At 40.8% G+C, this 21,974-nt stretch overlaps 1 pseudogene; it reads right to left on the minus strand.

The window, feature by feature from the left end:
- Positions 1 to 3,603: 3,603 nt before the first annotated feature.
- Positions 3,604 to 9,163, minus strand: LOC130873750 (uncharacterized; annotated as a pseudogene).
- Positions 9,164 to 21,974: the final 12,811 nt, after the last annotated feature.

Raw genomic sequence — 21,974 nt, forward strand, 5'->3', positions numbered from 1 at the left:
AGTGCTTTCCTACCAGGACAGGCTTTACTGTTACGTCTGTAAGTTGGAGAAACTTACTCTCAGTAAATAGATGAGCAAGCTGCACTTACTCAGGGTAAGTGCAGGACCCAATTTATATGCTAATATGGCATTTCCAAATTAGTAAAGTTGAAGTATCCAATTCATCTTTTTAATCGTGTTGTTATAAAAAAGCAGGGGGAAAGTGGAGATCTAAAACATACAATTCTGCTTTGCTGGCAGTTGCCAAGAAGGTCATCATCACAATTCGAGTGCATACAACTTACTTCAGATTTCCTTGAGTAAGCATATACCAAATGTTTCCTTGATGTAACTTATTTGTTTAGTTAAAGAGAGTACCAGTTGGAATACTGTCACAACAGTGTTGCATAATCACCTTGCAAAAATTCTGTGGCATTGTAAAAGCATAGCTGTATTTTAAATTTATAGCTGCTGATGAGTTCATCTAAATTAAGCTAAACTAGGTTTTGTATTATTTCAGTCTCCTCAATTGTATCCTCTTTAAGACAACAGCTAAGAATCTTAAGAATAAAGAAAAGAAAAAATGGCAACTCCAATTACTCCAACACTAAAACCATTTTTTCTTCCATGTGCCAATATCCCATTGACATGCCCAAAGAACACTGTTGGGGAAGCTGAAAACATGTTAGACAACAGTTGCTGTTTTGATTTTATACACATATAGCCTCTTTGTGTGAACAGTAAAATGGCAAATGGCTTGGATACAGAGTTTCTCTTTCATAAATCTACATACAGAGATCTTTCCCCTTGCTGCTGAGATAATCTCGTACCAGTCCACCTCCACAGACTGATCCCTTCAACTCTTCAATCCTCTTCCAAATAATCTCAGCATCAAAATGAATCAAGTCTGAATGTTATTTTTTAATGTTTGTGGTATTAATAATATATAAAAATAATGTATTACTTAAAAAAAACCTAGTTTCTAAAGACCTTGTAGCACATTTGTGTGTGTTTATGTGTTTGTGCACATGCATGTATGTAATGCTGAAGTGCAAGCTCAAGTCATTGAATACATTATCTAAACACACATGTATGACTGTGCCAAAACTTAACTCCTAGTATCACTTTTTTTTCCTAGTATCACTTTTTAATAACAGAGGAATGGAGATACAGACGTGCATGCATTTGTGTATGTGTATGGAATTTGGGGATAATGGGCTTCATAACTATGTTTTAATATTATACTTCAAATCAATTTAAATATTGAGAAATTAGTCAGTATAAACAGTAGAAAGATTTTTGGTAAAAACGTAAGACAGTTTGATCTGCTAAGATTTTATTTTGGGGGGCTAAAGAGATAGCTCACCCATTAAGAGCACTGGATGCTTTTACAGAAGATCACGGTTCAATTCCCAACACCCACACAGCAGTTCATAACTACTTGTAACTCCAGTTATAGGGGGTCTGAAACCTTAACACAGATATATGTGCAGGAAAAATACAAATGCATATGAAATAAAAGTAAAATAAATTACTTTCAAGGAAGATAATTACTTTCAGAGACTGTTCATTTGTTTCCTGGCAAACGAAAACCAAATAATCACACAGAAACTATATTAACTACAACACTGTTTGACCTATTAGTTCAGACTTCTTAGTAACTAACTCTTACATCTTAAATTAAGCTATTTCTATTAATCTATGTATTGGCACAAGGATGTGGCTTACTGGTAACGGTCTGTTGTCCTCCTTTGGCAGCTACACAGTCTCCTCCTTGATTCTGCTTACTCTCTCTATCTCTGTCCAGATTTCCCACCTGACTTTACTCTGATAAGCTATTGGCCAAAATAACTTTATTCATCAATCCATAAAAGCAACACATACACAGAAGAAAATCCCATATCACAATTGTAACAATTTTTGGACTCTTTATGTGTGCCTTTATATCTCAAATACTAAGAACAGTTATTAAATCCTTAATTTAACAATATCTTAATTAATTAATTAATTATCCAAATATTGTTTATAAATGTTCTTTTAAATTTAAAGGGGAATATGATATAGATATAAATAATTTGCATTGGTATGGATTTTGCTTTGTTGATATAAATTTAAGGTCAATTTTGTTATATGTATATGTATTTCTTGATTAAGGTATTGTGATTCTGTAGTTTATTTTAAAATGTAATGTATTATCAGGAAATATAGGTTGTTAATGAATAATCATTGATAATAGTCAAGCTTGTAGTCATATTATGTTAGATTTTCTAGATATATAGAGATATATTTCAATTAGATAGGCATTCTTCATCTCTTTCAAAGACTACAGAATATGGCATTTTAAATGTTTTAATAACCTAGGGCTTTTCATGACAGTGAGACACATCTGGTCCTGGCAGCACCAATCTATCTCAAGAGGAAGATGGGCATCAAAGAGGCTCCTTATGGAGTTGGTTAGCCATTTGGGCAAGAAACTGCTCTTGGCTGGACTGTTGCATAAATTGGACATGAAGAACCCGCAGAGAGACAACTGCTGAACTTGCCTAAAGGTAAGATGTTCCTGCGGGGTTTCTGATTCATAAAAGAGTCTTCAAGACATTCTACATGACACAGAAAAAGTGCCTAAACTGCCTTTAAAATTTCCTGCTTCATGAAAAAGTGCTGTATACTATGAGCCTGAAGGCCAAAGATGGATGCCCCAATGCTACAGAAAAACTTTGGATGACTGCCCAGGCAGCGAGATGTCTCTGTCATTTCTAGAGTTTTGGAAGTTGCTTACTTCTTCTTGTATACTTAGGTAATATTATATCCTTCTGGAGTCTTTGATGGAGTTAAAGAATAGATAGTTATAGTTATAGTTTTCCTTTGTTATGATAAAAGATAAAATAGATATAAATATTGTAACTGTAGTTCTTATTTGATAACTCTTTTGTTATATGTAAGTTTGCTATGTTAAAGTTAAAGCCTTCCTCTTTTTTTTTTCAGAAAAGGGGACTTGGTGTAGGAGGTCTTTCTATAGTTGGGTTGTTTTCATTGGTTAATACAGAGATTGCCTTGGCCTTCTGATAGGGCAGAAACTTAGGTAGGCGGAAAAAACAGAACTGGATGCTAGAAGAAAGAAGGCAGGCAGAGAAAGCTGCCATGGAGTTGCCAGAGTCAGACATACTGAATCTTTCCCGGTAAGCCACTACCTCATGGTGACATACAGATTATTAAAAATGGGTTAAATAATATGTGAGAGTTAGCCAATAAGAGACTAGAAATATTGGGCCAGGTAGTAATTTATTAATAAAATTTCTGTGTCGTTATTTCGGGTGTAAGCTAGCCAGGTGGAACGGAACAAGGGGCCCTCGCTCTTACTACAACAGCTCCTCAGAACAGCAGTTGAACATGTTTGAGATGACATGTCTCAGGAGGATTGTAGGCATCACACAAAGAGATAGGCTGTGAAACAATGACATTAAGAAACATCTTCATCTACAGAAGGAAGCAAACTACAGGATGATGAATGATGGCAGATATCCACAGATAACATTTGATGAAGGAGTGAAAGACCCCCGGTAGGGACCTTCCCTCAGGTGGAGACCCCGGACCCACAGACCAGGCCGAGACCACGAGTCGGATGCAAACTGCAAGAGGTTTATTAGGTAGACACAGGTACCTGCAGGCGGCAAAGTCTTTCGGAGGACTTGCGCGCCTGCAGACTGGGAGGAGGACTTTTTATAGGAAAGAGGGCAGCAAAAAGCAATTTACAGAAGCAGAAGCATGGTTATCAGAATGAGGCGGGGGGCATGAATGGTTTTCCTCTCCCAGCATGGATGTCTGGCAGCAGACATCCTGCTCTTATCTTATAGGTATCCTACTTTGAAGTCATTCTGCTTTGTAGATGTCCTATCTTATAGATATCCTGTTTTCCTCTCACAAGAGCAGGCTAGCTGCTGATCCTGAGAATCTTTCAAGCAAACAGGACGTTCTCCCGGGTAGCCTGCTAGCTGCGGGTTCTGAGGAGGGGGTCTGTAGGATCTTTCATTCCCCCATTTTCTTTTATCATAGAGTTAAATCTTTTACTCTAAGCAGTTATGGAACCTCGGTTTCTTGTTGTTGTACCGTATGATACTGATGGGTCAGTACTAGGGCCTGAATAACTGACAGCCTGTCTTTCATAAACTGGACCAAGCGGTTTAAGATGCAGGGCCCAAACAGGAGTATCAGAAGGAGGACAATCAATCAAGGGACCCATCAGAGGAGACAATAGAGTCGTAAACCAGGGAGACTTATTAAACCACCCTTCGAACCATCCCTGTTGTGATTCGAGCAGCTTTTGTGTCTGTCTTTACCTCTCTCTAAGCTTTGTCATAGTGTGGTTCGCATAGAAACAACATTCCTCTTTGAGTGCTGAGCATAACCCTCCCTCTTGTAAAAACAACATGTCTAGCCCCCTCCTGTTTTGTAGGGCTACCTCTGAGAGGGGGGGTTAATGACTCTTCAAGTGCGCTAACCGATTCTTCCAGTGCCTTGATATCAGTATGCATGGCTGCCTGAAGTTGTCTAAATTGGCTGGTCTCCATAATCTACCTCCTGGGGTGGCGTCCTGGACATTGGTAGCGGTAGCGATATCATAGCAAGGGCCACAAGCTTTTCCCCCGCAAGTCCAGGGTCCCCTTCCCGAGTACCCAGGCGTGGTTCCTCGTCTGAGCGTGATTAGATCCCAGATGGAGGAGGGTTTCCAGTAAGCCTCCCCCGTCGTTTCACAACCCCATTGGGCACAGTAACCGTCCCCCGGCCCTCCATGTCCCTTTTGTGTGTTTTGTCCTGGACAAACATAGAAGTTTTTGTTCCTGGTCCCATGTCGTCCCCCTCCACCCCCCGGGTGATGGCAGTCATATCCCGGGAATGTCGCCATCCCCAGTCTTAGTAGGGCCCATATAATGATCCAAGGGCCCCACGGGTAAGCCTTATCTTTAAGGGGTTTTGAGTGCGTTGGGCTCTCCATGCTGGGGTTGCGGCGGGCTCCATTTTGTCAGCTGTATGGGCGGCCTTAACGTGTGAGGCGTGGATCCAGGCTGTGATGCCGTCAACCTTTAGTGCCATTGGGGGTCAGAAGGACAGTGTAAGGGCCTTTCCACCGAGGTTCCAAGTTTTAGGTCTGGTGTCTGCAGACACAAACAGTATCTCCTATCTGGAAGGGATGCGGTTCCACCGGCTGGTTCAGTTGGTCTTGGTAAGCAGCGGCGAGTGGCCTCCAAACCTCTCTCTGCACAATCTGTAGACACCTGTAAATGAGCCTCCAGAGAAGGACTGTTAGCAAAATCGGCAATGTTTGAATTAAAGAAATTTATAAATGGGGAGGAGCCCCATATAGGATTTCAAAAGGAGTCAGTCCATGAGGCCCCAGGGTGTTGTGGGCCCTGTACAGGGCCAGTGGTAAGAGGAGCACCCAGTCTCTAGTGCCAGTTGCAAGCGTTAATTTGGATAAGGTCTCCTTAATTGTTCTATTCATGCATTCTACCTGTCCTGAACTTTGGGGTCTATACGCACAATGTAATTTCCATTCGACCCCTAGGAGTTTGGCCACCTACTGACTTACCTGGGAGACGAAGGCGGGCCCATTATCGGTGCCAAGACTTGAGGCATTCCGTACCTGGGAAATATTTCTTCCAAGAGCTTTTTGGTCACCACCTTTGAGGTTTCGTTTTGGTGGGAAAGGCTTCTACCCATCCTGAAAAAGTGTCTATGAACACCAGGAGGTATCTGTACCCCTAGAGACCTGGCTTAACCTCTGTAAAGTCGATCTCCCAATGTACTCCGGGACAATGTCTCCGTGCCCGAACTCCTGGACCAAGCTTGATTCTGCCTGCATTTACCTGAGCGCAGGCTTGGCATTCATCAGTCACTTTTTGCAGGGCTCCGTCCCTGTTCAGGAGGTATTGGCCTGACTCCTGTCTGTCCAACAAGGTTTTCATCTTCTTTGGCCCCAAATGAGTCAATTTATGCAAGTAGTCTATTATTTTATAAGTATGTTTTGTTGGCATACCAATCTTTTCCTTGAAAACCCAATGTTGCTTTTCGGGGTCATATGTGGCCCCCATTTTCTTTAGGAGATCAATGTCCTCTTTACTATAGGGTAGCGAACTGGAGGCTTGGGCCTCTTCTGGGTTTGTCAAGGGGAGAGCTTGGGAGGTCTTGGTTGATTTTATAGCAATCTCTCGAGCAGTGTGATCTGCCAGTCTATTTCCCTTTGCCTCAGGGCTATGGCCTTTTTGATGCCCAGGACAGTGCATAATACTTAATTTGGGGGGCAAAAATAAGGCTTTCAGGAGTGCCAGTATCTCAAGTTTGTTTTTAATTTCCTTTCCTTCTGAGGTCAGCAGCCCTCGTCTTCAATAAATTTCCCCATGTATGTGAGCCGTGGCGAATGCATATCGGCTATCCGTATAAACATTCAGTCTCTTACCTTCTGCCATCCGGAGTGCCTAGGTCAGAGCGATGAGTTCAGCCCTCTGGGCGGAGGTGCCTGCTGGTAGGGCTTCTGCCCAAACTACCTCAGTCTCTGTTGTCATTGCTGCCCCCGCCTTTCGTTTCCCATTTGCCAGGAAACTGCTGCCATCCATATACCAAGTATAGTCAGCATCTCGGAGGGGTTGATTCGTCAGGTCCGGTCTGGTCCCGTGTGTTTCTGCGAGGATCTGGAGGCAGTCGTGGTGTTCCGGGTCCTCAGGCAGGGGAGCAAGGTCGCGGGATTAAGAGCGACCACAGGTCCGAATTGCACCCGGTCCGCATTCAGGAGCAGGGCTTGGTAGTAAGTCATGCTGGCATTGGAGAGCCAGCAGTCTGGAGGCTGCTTGACTAAGGCTTCCACCGCATGGGGTGCCAGGATAGTCAGTGGCTGGCCCAGGGTTAGTTTACCCGCCTCCTTAGTGAGGACTGCAATAGCTGCTACCATTCACAGACAGGGTGGCCACCCTGAAGAAACTGGGTTGAGTTTCTTTGAGAGATAGGCTACAGGACGCCTCCAAGGGCCCAGTTTGAGTTAGGACCCCTTTGACGTAACCCTGTCTCTCATCCACGAACAAGTCAAAGGGTTTGGTAATGTCAGGGAGGCCTAAAGCAGGGGAGGCTGGTAAGGCTTTCTTAATGTTTTTGAAAGCCCTCTGCTGTTCCTCTCCCCAATCAAACATTGTCCCTTGTTTAGTTAGAGGATACAAGGGTGCAGCCATCTCGGCAAACCCTGGGATCCAGAGGCGGCAGAATCCCGCTGTTCCCAGAAACTCTCGCAGCTGGCGGGGGTTCCAGGGGGCAGGGATGTTAGTGATAGTCTGTTTGCGCACCTCGGTCAGCCATCTCTGTCCATCTTTTAATTGATAACCTAGGTAAATGACTTGCTTCTGGCACATCTGAGCCTTCCTGGCTGATGCCTGATATCCTAATTGTCCCAATGTCTGTAGGAGGGACTTTGTGCCCTCCTGACATTCTTTCTCTGAAGCGGCCGCCAGAAGGAGGTCATCAACGTATTGGAGCAATGTCAGGGTGGGGTACTGGACCCGAAAGTCGCCAGGTCCCGGTGCAGAGCCTCATCAAAGAGGGTCGGGCTGTTCTTGAATCCCTGGGGGAGCCTAGTCCAGGTCAATTGACCCGAAAGACCAAGATCTGGGTCCTTCCATTCAAAGGCAAAAAGGGGCTGGCTCTCCGGATGCAGCCGCAAGCAGAAGAAGGCATCCTTTAAGTCTAATATGGTATACCAAACGTGGGATGGTGGCAGAGTGCTCAATAAGTTATAGGGGTTGGGGACCATGGGGTGCATGTCCTTCACCCTTTTGTTGACCTCCCTCAAATCCTGCACTGGCCGGTAGTCCCCAGTCCCTGGTTTCTTTACTGGTAAAAGGGGGGTATTCCATGGTGACCGGCAGGGGATGAGAATGCCCTGGTCCAAGAGCCTCTTTTTTTGCAATAAGCACATTGGTCCCTGTCCATTTTGGCCCCCTTCCTTTCTCCCAGCCTACCTCCCTCTCTTTCTTGTCCTTGAACTACAGTGGCCAGCAGCCTGCTTAATTCTTTATTCTGTTTCATGTCTCTTTCCTCATTTATTGGTTGCTCCTCTGAATATACTTGTAAATTCTCCTTTCCTTCTCTCTTTCTTTGCCTCTTCAGCAGATCCTGTATTGTATACCCCTGCAGACCTTCCAGCCTCTGTAATTTACTTCTGATATCCGGACTGGACTGCCAAATAAAGGATATTGAAACACTAATGGCCTGCCCCGGTTCCCCGGGTCATAGGGAGTATACATTCTGTATGCTTCCTTAAACCTCTCTAAAAAGGCAGAGGGAGTTTTCTCATTCCCTTGTATCACTTGCTTTACCTGAGCCACATTAGTGGGGCGGCATGCTGCCCCTCGGAGACCCGCTATAAGCAGCTGGCGATAGAGGCGTAGGTGTCCCTTACCTGCAGCTGTGGTGAAGTCCCAATCAGGTCGCGTCAGAGGGAAGGCCTCGTCAATTTCGTTAGGCAAAAGGGTTGGGTGACCGTTGTCGCCTGGAACGTTTCTCCGAGCCTCCAAAAAGACTCTTTGCTCTTCCTCTGAGGTCAGCAGGGCTTGCAAGAGTTGCTGGCAATCATCCCAGGTGGGCTGGTGGGTGACTAAAATAGACTCGATTAGATTAGTCAGCGCCACTGGGTTTTTGGAAAAGGAAGGGTTATGCTGTTTCCAGTTATAGAGATCAGAAGCTGAGAATGGCCAGTACTGTTGCTGCCCATTCGGACCCTCTCGGAGGGGAAGGGCGTGGGAGGTGGAATCAGGCGGCGGCTCGCGTCTGTCCCTCTGTTGGCCAGCCATAGGTGAGAGGGCCGGGGATTCTTGTGGGGGCCCCTCGGCCATCGCCGCTTCAGGTCCCTCTGGGCTATCTGATCCTGCATATGGAGGAGGCTCAACATTTTACAGGGTGTGTCAAACTTTTCCAACTTCTATAAGCAGTTACAAATATCATCAGGTCAATTCCAGTAAGAGTACAATGACAGACATTGTTGTTACTAAATACCATCAGTTCCAGTCTCTGAGAAACAGTTAAAACCCCAATTTTCCCCCCTTCTTAAGTGAAGAGGGGTTGTTAACGATTGTCCCATGGTACCAGATTTAGACTCGAGCACAAACAGATATACAAAAACAAAGAACATATTTAAACACAAAAATCCAACAATCAGACACAAACAATATGGATGCTCAGCACGGCTTTGGCGCAAAACCGAAAGCAAAAATTCAGACGGAGACTGTGAAAAATCAGGCTCCGGCCACCTTTGGAATGTGGCCCGTCAGATGAGCACCGAAAAGGCTCCAGATTCAGACCCAAGTCAGCAAAGCAAGACTTTGGGATACAGATTGAGCTCCGGAAAAAGCTGCCACCTAATTCCGGGCTCCAGACACCCTTGGAACGTCTTCCAGGGCTGCGGGGTGGAAGTCCGAGCTCGTCAGCTCCTTCCTGGGCCCGCCAGATACAGAGCACCCAGATCTGAGTGTACAGAGTTAACAAAGCACAGAAACGACGCAGACACAGACTAACAAATCGGTGCTGGCCAGCTTACCTCCCGATGGTGGGTCGGTGGTCCCTGGGTGGGGGCCTTCAATTCCCGGCCAATGCACCAAATGAAAGACCCCCGGTAGGGACCTTCCCTCAGGTGGAGACCCCGGACCCACAGACCAGGCCGAGACCACGAGTCGGATGCAAACTGCAAGAGGTTTATTAGGTAGACACAGGTACCTGCGGGCGGCAAAGTCTTTCGGAGGACTTGCGCGCCTGCAGACTGGGAGGAGGACTTTTTATAGGAAAGAGGGCAGCAAAAAGCAATTTACAGAAGCAGAAGCATGGTTATCAGAATGAGGCGGGGGGCATGAATGGTTTTCCTCTCCCAGCATGGATGTCTGGCAGCAGACATCCTGCTCTTATCTTATAGGTATCCTACTTTGAAGTCATTCTGCTTTGTAGATGTCCTATCTTATAGATATCCTGTTTTCCTCTCACGAGAGCAGGCTAGCTGCTGATCCTGAGAATCTTTCAAGCAAACAGGACGTTCTCCCGGGTAGCCTGCTAGCTGCGGGTTCTGAGGAGGGGGTCTGTAGGATCTTTCAGGAGTACACAGGATAAGGCAAAGAGGAAGACCCAAAAATCAATGGATAGACAGCATAAAGGAAGATTGTGGAACCCTGGGTATGACAACATAAGCATCTAGGATTGTCCAGGATAGGAACAACAGGAGAACCACCATAAACAGGCTGTTAATGAATGCATAAGATTTGCCAGGGCAGAAGTGATGATGAAATAATGATTAAATTATTAATATATGAAAACAATTGATTTTCATAAGACAAAGTTTGGTATTAATATATTAAGTGACAAAAGATAAAGGTAAGCATTATAACTACATCTACTTTGTACACTTTAGGACTCTTCTTTAGTAAAGAAATAAAAAATTGAAAATGTATATTTAGCAGCATTTTTCTTAAGCTATCATTTTATAAGTAAACTTAATGTTTTTTAAAATTATGATACATGAAAAGTAGAAAACAGACAAGGGAGTATTCTAATATTTAACTAATGGTGTTTAAATGATGTCCATAATTTGTTATAGATAAAAAGTAGGTTGTAATCAATACATCATGGAGAATTAAGTATTCCAAATATGAATAATTCTAAAAATTTAAGATCAAGTAAGTTAATGTAGAAAATTATCAATGAATCCCTCATTCAAAAAGACTGCAAAATCTATGCCTAGTAAGATTTATGGCATAAATATGACACAAGTACATGGAACATGTACATATGACTAACAGTGTTGTGTGATATTTTGATCACATTCTGATGCTCCCAGGACTGCCAATAAAAATTTGTTTTGAATCAGAGGGTGGAGTGAGCTACTAGCTGATCAAAGTTAACTATAGAGGTTTTGGAAAGCTAAGGACAGCTAGAGAGACAGATGTAGTAGGGTGAGGCTTACAGAGGATTTCAGCCCTTTATGGATCAAAGAATGAAAAAGAGAAGAAGATACTGCTCACTTCTCCATCACTTCTCTGCTCATTCCGGTTCTGACTCCCTGATATATGACTCCTGAGTCTTTATTGATAAAAAATAATTAGGCAAACATTTAATCTGGCCCCCAACTCCTGGCATAAAATCACATCACAAGAAGCCGCTTGCTCCTGGTTTAGTAGCCATCGGACCTACTTCCAGCTGGTTTTTCCCCTCTTGCCCCAGGTTCTCTGAGTGAGTCTGGGGTTTTTCTGTTGCTGTCTCTCTATAACTAACTTCACATGGTAGCTATCCATTGCCCCAAACTCCACAAGTCCCAAACTCCATAGGTGTCTTGGCTCCAAATGCAACAAGAGTTAGCCACCTGCCACAGAGCAGCTCTATCCTTCAAGTGCATCTATGCCCTCACTTTCCACCACTCCAGACAGTCATACTTCTTCCACACACCACTCTGTGTTCTATGCATCTAGTTGTATTCACTTTTCAGTCAAACAGCACGTTCTCTCCATGGGTGGGCTACTCTTGAACAGAGATAAAGAGAGAGAGTAGGCAGAATCAAGGAGGAGACTTTGTGTAGCTGCTGAAGGAGGACACCAAACCCTTACCAGTAAGGCACAGCCTTGTGCCAATACATAGATTAATAGAAATAGGATAATTTAAGATGTAAGAGTTAGTTACTAAGAAGCCTGAGCTAATAGGTCAAACAGTGTTGTAATTAATATAGTATCTGTGTGATTATTTGGTTTTCATTGGCCAGGAAATGAATGAGCAGTCAGTCTCTGTTTACATATTGAAATTACTGAATTTATTCTAGATAATTCAGGATTAACTTTGATATTTAATCAAGTATAACAAATAATAGAAATCATTCCTTGTATATAACACATATCAGATCCAAAACTGGTCTGTCAGGCACTCTACTACAAGTAATGATGAAACTGAACATCTGTTTGTAGGAAATATGTTAGAAGCCTCAGAATTTCATAAGAAGCACCACGCTAAGGAAATTATAAGGATATTTTCTACTTTTTCTTTGTATAACCAAACTCCACTATGTAGAGGAAGTAACCCAAAAAGTACTAAAAGAAATGAAACTTGACAAATTAATGTGTTTCATTTTCCAGAGTTTGGAAAATTAAAATATGTACATCATACTATAGATACATATTCATGATTTCAATGGGAGACTGCTTTGAATTCTGAAAAGGCTGGTTCTGTAATTATACAATTATTAGATGTCCATCATAGGGATACCTGTACAAAACAAGACTGGCAATGCTCCACAATATGTATCTAGTAAAAAGAAACATTTTTTTGCATATTACAACATAATGCATATTACCGGTATACCACATAATCCTTTAGGGCAAGTGGTCATAAAAAGATCTAATTGCACTTTTAAAAATATGCTTCATAAACATAAATGGGCAGTAAGGACTCCCCCAGATATAAACTGCGCAATTCTTTGCTAACTTTAAATTTTTAAATGCCAATGAGAAATAAATGACAGCTGCAGAGAGACACTAGAAAGTAGAAAAACTACTGAATTAAATCAGCCTTTAAAGATGTGTTGACCTCAGAAAGAAAACCAGGATATGTGTTACATTTTGAAAGAGGTTTTGCATTTGTTTCCATGGAAGAAGAAAATCTATGAATACCATTGAAAATGATAAAGAATAGATTGGAATAGGACAGACATCTTTATTTAAAATGGTGAAAGTTCATCAAACAGTTGACCATTCGATATAAACTAACTTTTTTTATTTTATTAAAATACTGAGTTTATTTCACATGTATATTTTGTCTCCCTACCATTTCCACATCTGACCACCACTAATACTATGTCCTATCATAACATTCCATACTTAAACCAAGTAAAGGGTGGAGCTCCATCCTTGAAAACTAAACAGGCATTTTAGACAACATATTCTTGGCAATGGAACCTAGACAACATTTATCAAACACAGTTCTCACTTTCCATTATAAAAAGGACAGCCAGATATATCAACTGTTACAAAAATTAAGTAAGACGGAATATTTCAAACTGTTTAAACCATTTTCTTAAAGAGACTTCCTCCACTGCCAGAGATCTTGAATAGCCTCCTAGTCAGTCATCCGGAAGACCTTTCATGGTATAACCTGTGTGCTAGGTTCCTCTCAGTCACCAGTTGAGCAAAGTAATTTTTTGAGGATGTTCACAGCAAACTTTCAGGAGGGCATGGTCTATCATACCATATTGGAATAGAAGAAATCCACAGGGTCTCATCCTCTGTGAAAACAAAAGAAGACCCTCTCCAAAGCATCATATCCTTAGTCCCAAATTCTGAAATCATAATACCCTTATATCCATTCTGGTTTAGCTTGGCAGCCCATATAATGAAATGTCTCTCTGTACTTAGCTCCTTCATAATCAAAAATTTTAAAGAAAACACAATGTACATAATCCAGACTCTCTGTGAATTTTCCATTTTTACGTGGCTTATTTTTAACTATCTGTACTCTGTCTCTTTAAAGACTTTACACTTTTTTTAACCATTAACTTTATTCTCTATATTCTTTTTCTTCTCTCTCTCAAGCCTATGTACATTCATCCAATACTGTGGTCTTTTATGTCTGAATCTGTTTTATTGTGAATCTGTTATTTTTTTACTATTCAGGAGCATTTCTTAAAATGTTAAGCACTTCTTAAAAACTTAAGTTGCACCATGTACGGGTAATATGGTACCGCCTGTGTCCTGCCCAGTCTAAACCTTAACTGTGTTGTTATTATGGTAATTACGGTAGTTCCTGCCTGAGACCAGCACAGTTCAGCATGGCAGAGCTAAGCCTCTCCTGCCTCAGAGCCATTTGGTGTCCCTGAGCCACTCACAGTTCCAGGCACACAGCAGTCCACATTGCCATCAAGCAAGCCGGAGCAGTTTACTCCAAATGCGCCATTCAAAAGCTCTGTCTCCCGCAGGAGCCAGAGATGGCGATGGCGACACAGCCCAGAAAGCCGGCATTTTAAAACAGCCAGTTTTTTCCTGCTGCTGAGTCAGGACAATTTTTTTGCGTCATGCAACCCAGAAACAGCAAAAAGCTGTCTTAAATTTTCTCTCTCTCCTTTTTAAGCCCTCTCAGGTTTTACGTGGAGTTCATTATTACATTGGGTGTCACTCTGTTGTGATAAGGAGCGGCAGGGCTGCCTCCCTGGCACCGAGCCGCCCACATGGCTAGCTTTATACCCGAAATAATTACACAGAAACTGTATTCTTTTAAACACTGCCTGGCCCATTAGTTCCAGCCTCTTATTGGCTAGCTCTTACATATTGATCTAACCCATTTCTAATATTTTGTGTAGCACCATGAGCTGGCTTACCAGGAAAGATCTTAACCTGCCTCTGTCTGGAGTGGGAGAATCATGGCGACTCCTGACTTGGCTTCTTTCTCCCAGCATTCTGTTCTGTTTACTCCACCCACCTAAGGGTTGGCCTATCAAATGGGCCAAGGCAGTTTTCTTTATTAATTAACCAATGAAAGCAACAGATTAAAAAGAAATCACTCCCACATCACATTCTCATCATTATCCACCTTAAAGTGATAATCTTTGTCAGCTTTTAGTTCACAACAGAAAAAGTAGTTCTGAGGCCTTAGAGGGCTCATGTCCATGTCCATTGAGTCTTCCATGAGGTGGAGGCGCGTTCTTCCGTGGCAGAGAAGTAGGACGGAGGGTACTGCCTGATGCTCCTCAGAACAGGCATGCAGAACGGAATCATGCCAGGAACTAAACTAACTTTTAAGACTAACAAATTCCTTTAATTTGATCAGATGTAAATTGACTTATGGAAAAAATCCCAGAATTTAAGATTGGCACAGGATTTTGTTATTGTCTTTGCAGGAAAAGGCATCCAACCAAGGAAAATGAAGACCACTAGAGAAAAAAGACATCAGAAGAAAATGTCCCAAGGAAAAGAGTAAATTGGCCTAATGAAGCCAGGTGGTGGTGGTGCATGCCTTCAATACCAGCACTCGGGAGGCAGAAGCAGGCAGATCTCTGTGAAATATCTAGGCCAGCCTGGTCTACAGAGTGAGTTCCAGGACTGGCTCCAAGGCTACTGAGAAACACACTGTCTTGAAAAAAACAAACAAACAAACAAAGGCCTAATGGTATAGAACATTTCCAACAGTATAAAATTTAAAGCAGGCTTTGGAGTTGGAATGTGGCTCTCCCATTCTCTAAACTAAGCAGTCTTATTAATGGAAAATCCAAAATCTCTGTCTCATGTCTGAAGAGCTGCCTGGCATAGGACAGAAAAAAAAATTAAGGAATTATTCTCTTGCCACTTATTTTATAAACCTTTGGTTTTATTTTGACTCTTTAAAACTTTTAACGTATAAATATAATCTCAAAATTTATAAGGATATATAAGTGTGTGTGTGTGTGTGTGTGATATTAGTGGTCATACTGAGCATTAATTCTTGAAAAACATTTCATCTAGCTTCCTTTACATTATTTCAGGCTTGAGTCTGAATCAAGTAACTAGAAATTAAGCTTGTGTACTTTGAATGTAATTAACAAATTTTGGTCCTTTAAGCTCACTGAAATCTGCTACATATGACACTTTAAATGTTTTGCTACAGTGAACCATGACCATCCCTAACAGTGACCTTTGAAGTCTCCCAAATGATGATGGGGTCATACAACAATGATTCTACCTGGATTCTGGTAATGCCACTACGCTGACAAACACGATCCAAAGATCACTTTTGGACAACAAATTGCTCCAGACAGTTTCATGGCTGCTAGCTGAGATGGTCCAGACTAATGCACTACTCCAGACAGGACTTCAGATGAGCCCTCACTGTCCAATTATACAGAAACTGACATCAAATGATACAGCTAGCTCTCCCAAAACTTAGACATTATCTCAATTTTCTCAGGGTTCCCTACAGACGTCATCATCTCCCCCCCACCACATATCAGGAAACAATCTAGAGAACACAATGGCCACGTTCCCAAGAAGAGGTGTGCAATGTTTGGTCATTCAATGGGTTATGGATATTTGTCATCATTTAGCAAGGTTGGTTACAAGTTGTTACTGGTAATAGTCAGGAAAAAAACTGAACAAAGATCAGATTCAGGGATCTTTTTCTGAAAAGAAAAAAGGGAAGATATAGAAATGATAGGATAATAGAGTACATTACTGAATCCACTTTTAAACTGTTGAAAGCAAGCTGTCCAAATTGGACATGCAGGATAAGGATGGAAAGTGAATTTGGTACAAAATGTTGAACTCACTGAGATAGGATAGATAATGGGGTGTTTTCTCAGAATATGTCAAATACAAATGGACTAGACATTAAGAATGTAATTCTTACTTGATAATTGTCCTTTTCGTTGTTTGTTTGTTGGGTTTTTTTTTTTTGTTGTTGTTGTTGTTCGATTGATTGATTGATTTTTATTTATTTATTATGCAAACAACATTCTCTCTACATGCATGCCTGCACGCCAGAAGAGGGCACCAGATCTCATTGTAAATGGTTGTCAGTCACCAAATGGTTTCTGGGAATTGAACGCAGGACCTCTGAAAGAGCAGCCAGTGCTCTAAACCTCTGAGCCATCCCTCCAGCTCCTGATAATTGTTCTTATTGTATATAGTTTCTCTGTGTCAATGTTAAAAGTTTTCCTTTTTATTTGGACATAAAAGGGGAATGTGTGATATTTTGATCACATTCTGATGTTCCCAAGACAGTCAATGAAATTTTGCTTTGAATCAGAAGGTGGAGCCAACTACTAGCTCACCAAAATTAATCATAGGTTTTGGGGAACTTAAGACAGATAGACAGGAGGTGGTAGGGCAGGGATTAGAGAGGGTTAGGCCCTTTCTGGGTCAAGGAACAAGAGAGAAAGGAGATCTCTGGTCGCTTCTCTGCTGCTTTTCTAATCATTCAGGTTCTTACTCCAATATCTGACTCCCAAGTTTTTTATTGATAAAGAATAATTAGATAAACACTTCATAATATTGAGTAATTCTTTTTCTGTGGTTACAGGATGTATCTTGGAGGAATAATATCCAAACAAAAAAGCTTTTGGGAGGATTTTGCTGGTGTAACAGGATATGTGTACAATGTTTTGTATTGTTCTTTATGGCTCAGTCATCTTACACAGGGTAGAAGAATTGGTTTAGACAGCATAACTTCTCTAAATTTTAGTATTTCAAATAAAAATATCCCTTTAAGTACAGCTGGATTTCTCCAAAGATCTATTATCAAAGTTTAAAATTTTTATCAAAATATTATTCAGCATTACAAAATAACACAGAGGTACCCTAAGTTAAATTCACTAATAAGCATTAAAATATTATACACATCTTCCAAAATGTTTAACTATAATATGCATACAATTATCTCAGGATTCCATTCTCATTTATGTTTCTACAGTAATTTTACATTAGAAGGTTCAGGGAACAGATGAGTTAGTGAAGTCCAGGCACACTAAAATATTTCAGAAAAAAAAGAAAAAGAATTTCATTTTTTTCAAGAATGTAGTGTCTGATACTTCTCTTTGTATGTAACAAATATCTGAATGTTAGAGCACTTTTTTAAAAAAAATTCTAAAATGCCTGACTTGTGTCATTTCTGTATGTAAGCCATTTTCCTTCATCATGAATTATTCATGCACCTACCTTAATTTTAATTATCAGCCCCACATAGTTAAAAATCACACTGCACCTAAAAATATAAGCACTATCACCCTGAAGCTGAGAATGCATTATTCTTTTACATGATTGCTTCCATGCTGAGGTTGGGTTGCCACCTTTTCCTGTGAAACCACAAAGAAGTTCTGTCTGTTGCTGCCTTCATCGGAGCCACACACTCGTTTCCATTACTCTTGTTAAAAACAGACCCTTTGGCACTCTTTTTTTCCCCTAATACTTTATATTCTGTGAAGTTCATTTTATTAGTTTTGCTTTGTTGAACCATTCTGCATGCAATACCAATAACAATGTGAACGGCATTTCGCTAAGTAATTGACTCAGTAATTTGAAAGAAGAGCAAAAACCAAAACTCCAAACATTGAAAATTAAAAGACTTCCTAAGAGTCATAGTAATTATAAGTTCTGGCTGAGTTTACTACTGATGAATTAGACTCCAAGATCCTTTGTGAGACAAAGCCTCCAAGATACTGCCTGAGGCAAGAACACAGCCTACTAGAAAGTGAAAGAAATTCCCCTTATTCTGTTCCATGTTCTTGAAATATTTATAGATCTCTTCAGTTAAACAAAGAAAATATGAATGTATAGTGTATTCCAAATACAGTAAAAGCATTAAAAGCTAGCTATGGGATATTGGCCATCCTTTACCTGCCAACAGAATACACAAGTATATCAAAATTCATTCAGTTTTCATAATGGTCATATGCTGGCATATAAATATTATCATAGCATCTATTTAAGCATAAGGAAACTGAAGCACATACCAATTTTTATTATCTCTCTGCTAAGCATTACCCTGGTCTGCTTGCCTTCCTAGGCGAGACAAAATTTAATGTGTTTAGGTGGTATGGATACCAGAGTATATTTATTATTTTGTTTGTTTTAAAGGAAAATGCCCAAGAACTAGAATTTTAACCCAAGCAAACTATATTCACAGGCCAATGCCACCAATTCAACCTCACATTTAATGAAAGAAAAAGATGTGTGCATATATATAAACCACAAGTTTATGAAAGTATAACACATTTCAATATTCATTTATAGAAATTCACTTTAAAATTGTTTTAACCTGGGGATAGAGAGATGACTCAGTACTTGAGAGCACACTAGTTGCTCTTCCAGAAGACTCAGATTCAATTCCCAGCACCCACATAGAAGCCAACCATTATCTATAGCTCAAGTTCCGTAGTACCTGATATTCTTTTCTGGCCTCCTCATGCATTGAATGTTCACAGTGCACAGACCTACATGCATGCTAAACGCTAATATAAATTATTAAAAAAAACTGAAAAATTTTGAAACATACTAAGCTGACTTAAGCCAATGTATATTTTGTCTTTATCTTAACTTTGTGTCAAATTTGTGAAGCCATTCCAAGCAAATGAGACTTATCACTTCTCTTTAAATAACAGATACAAAAGGTATTCTTTAGCATTGAACACATGGGCACAGAAGCCCACTCACTTCCTAAGCATAACACCAGTAGCACAGACACAGACAGCAACAGGTAATACATGGGCACTCCTGAAATTGAGAAGCTTCTGTAAGGCAAAGGACAGAATCATTAAGACATAACATTGGCCAGCTGAATGAGAAAATATTTTCACCAACCCCACATCAGACAGAGGACTGATCTTCAAAATAAATAATGAACTCAAGAAACTAGACATCAAAATAAATAGTCCAATTTAAAAATGATGTACAGATCTAAACAGAATTCCAACAGAAGAATCTCAAATGGCTGAAAGACAATGAAATGCTCAACATATTTAGCCATCAGAGAAATGAAAGTCAAAACGACTCTGAGATACCATATACACCTGTCAGAATGGCTAAGATCAAAAACACCAATGATAGCTTATGTTGGAGAGGATGCAGAGTAAGGGGAACACTCCTCCATTGCTGGTGGAAGGGTAAATTTGTACAGTCACTTTGGAAATCAGTATGATGGTTTCTCAGAAAATTGAGAATCAACCTACCTCAAGACTCAGCAATGCCACTCTTGGGCATATATCCAAAGGATGTTCATTCATACAAGGACATTTGCTCAACTATAGTCATAGCAGCACCATTTGTAGCAGCCAGAACCTTAAAACAACCTAGATGCCCATCAACCAAAGAATGGATAAAGAATATGTGGTATGTTTATACAATGGAATGCTACTCAGTGCTTAAAAAGTGACATTTTGAAATTTGCATGCAAATGGATAGACTGAGAAAAAATAAATCCTCAGTGAGGTAACACAGACATAGAAAAACAAGCATGGTACATACTCACTCATAAGTGGACATTATTCATAAAGCAAGTGATAAACAGCCTGTAGTCCATGACTCCAGAGAAGCTAGGTAACAAGGAGAACCCTAAGAGAAACATACATGGATCCCTCTGGGAAAGGAAAACAGAGAAGATCTCCTGCAAAAATTAGGAGTGTGGGGGTGAAAGGAGAAGGGGAAGGGGGAGGACAACATAAGGGAATGTTTTAGATGGGGAAAGAACAGAAGGGAGAGCAAGGAAAGAGATATATTGACTGAGGGAGCCATTATGGAACTAGTAAGATACCTGACACTAGGGAAATTCCTAGGAATTCACAAGGATAACCCCAGAAAAGGCCCTAAACATTAGTGGAGAGGGTACCTGAACTGGCATTGATGACTACATTAATTCTTATCATAGAACCTTCATCTAGCAGCTGATGGAAGCAGATGCAGAGATCCACAGCCAAGAACTGGGCTGATCGCCCAAAGTTCAGTTGAAGAGAGGGAGGAGCGATAATATGAGCAAAGAGGTGACAACCATATTGGGGATACCCATTGAAACAGTTTACCTGAGCTAATAGGAGATCACTGACTCCAGACTGACAGTGGGGTGACCTGCATAGGACCAAACTAGGCTCTCTGAATGTGGGTGACAGTTGATGGCTGGGACAGTATGTGGAACCACTGACAGTGGGACCAGAATTTATCCCTACTGCTCAAACTGGCTTTTTGGAGTCCATTTTCTTCAGAGCGATACCTTGCTCAGTCTAGATATAGTGGGGAGGGTCCTGCCTTAAAGTGATGTACTAGACTTTGTTGACTCCCTGTGGAAGCCTTACCCTCTCTGATTAGTGGATGGGGGATTGAATGGGGAAGTTGGGAGATGGAGAGAGTGGGAGGAGGAGAGAGTAGAAACTGGGATTGGTGTGTAAAATGAAAAAAAATGCTTTTTTAAAAAATAAATTATTTTTTTTTAAATTTAGATACCACAGCCTGTTTTTAAAAATCTGTCTTTTATTATATGGTTTATTATGTACATAAAATGTAATTTTTACAGCATTTGCAAAGTAGAAAATATAGTGCCCTTGATCATCCTGGTATTCCCTGTTCTCCATTCCCCAAAAGAGCTTGAAAACCCTTAGGTGCATCATAGTTTCTACTTCTTATTAGTTATGGCATAGCTGTTGTCATTCAGATGCCAGAGTCTCCAAATGTGCATAGCTATCTGCCTGTTCATGCTTAAATCTCATTACACACAAAAACATCACCATTTGGATCAACCAATAAATTAGGAATGAATTGACATGAACTAATTTCCCTCTATAATCTTTGTACTTCACATGAGGTATAATCAGATAATTTTCCCTTATAGGCCTAAAATACAATATTTCCTAAGGCTCTTAAGCTATCTTAAGTCTGAATTTTTATAGAAAAATTCATATGTGGCATAGTATAGTATTTTATTACTAGTTTTCGAAAAGCAGTAAAGACTTGAAGTGAATCCCATTTCTAAATATTTTTGTAAGACTAATTTTTAAGGAAAGCCTTGCATTTGTGTATGGTACATCTTTCCCGTCATATCTTTGCCAAAAAAATAAAATAAAATTACAACAAAAAAAATCATGTCATCTCAACAGCTCTGCTAAAATCCATGACCATGTAAAAGTTATATGAAAATGTCTAGGTGTGACCTTGAGTTCACTACATTACTGCTCTGAGACCTAAATCTTAAATATGTAAGGATTTTTGCAAACTTGTGCTTAAAACCTTGGCAACTTTAAATAGATTAAAAGTTATATCATGAAACTCTACTAAGCAAGCCTATAAATCAGGGCCGCCCCCACCTCAGAAGACAGGTCTGCCAACATGTTCTGGGGTTTTCCAGATGTAGTCATTTCTTAACAATACTGTCTATCAACTGTACTGAAATGGAGGCATGATGGGTCAGATATAAGCAGTCACCCTTATGCCTTATCACTCCCATGCAAGGGGCTCAGTAGAGTTCTAAAACATCATTTCCTTCAAGTC

Source organism: Chionomys nivalis, chromosome 4 (genome assembly GCF_950005125.1).
Source record: "Chionomys nivalis chromosome 4, mChiNiv1.1, whole genome shotgun sequence".
In the NCBI taxonomy this organism is placed as follows: Eukaryota; Metazoa; Chordata; class Mammalia; order Rodentia; family Cricetidae; genus Chionomys; species Chionomys nivalis.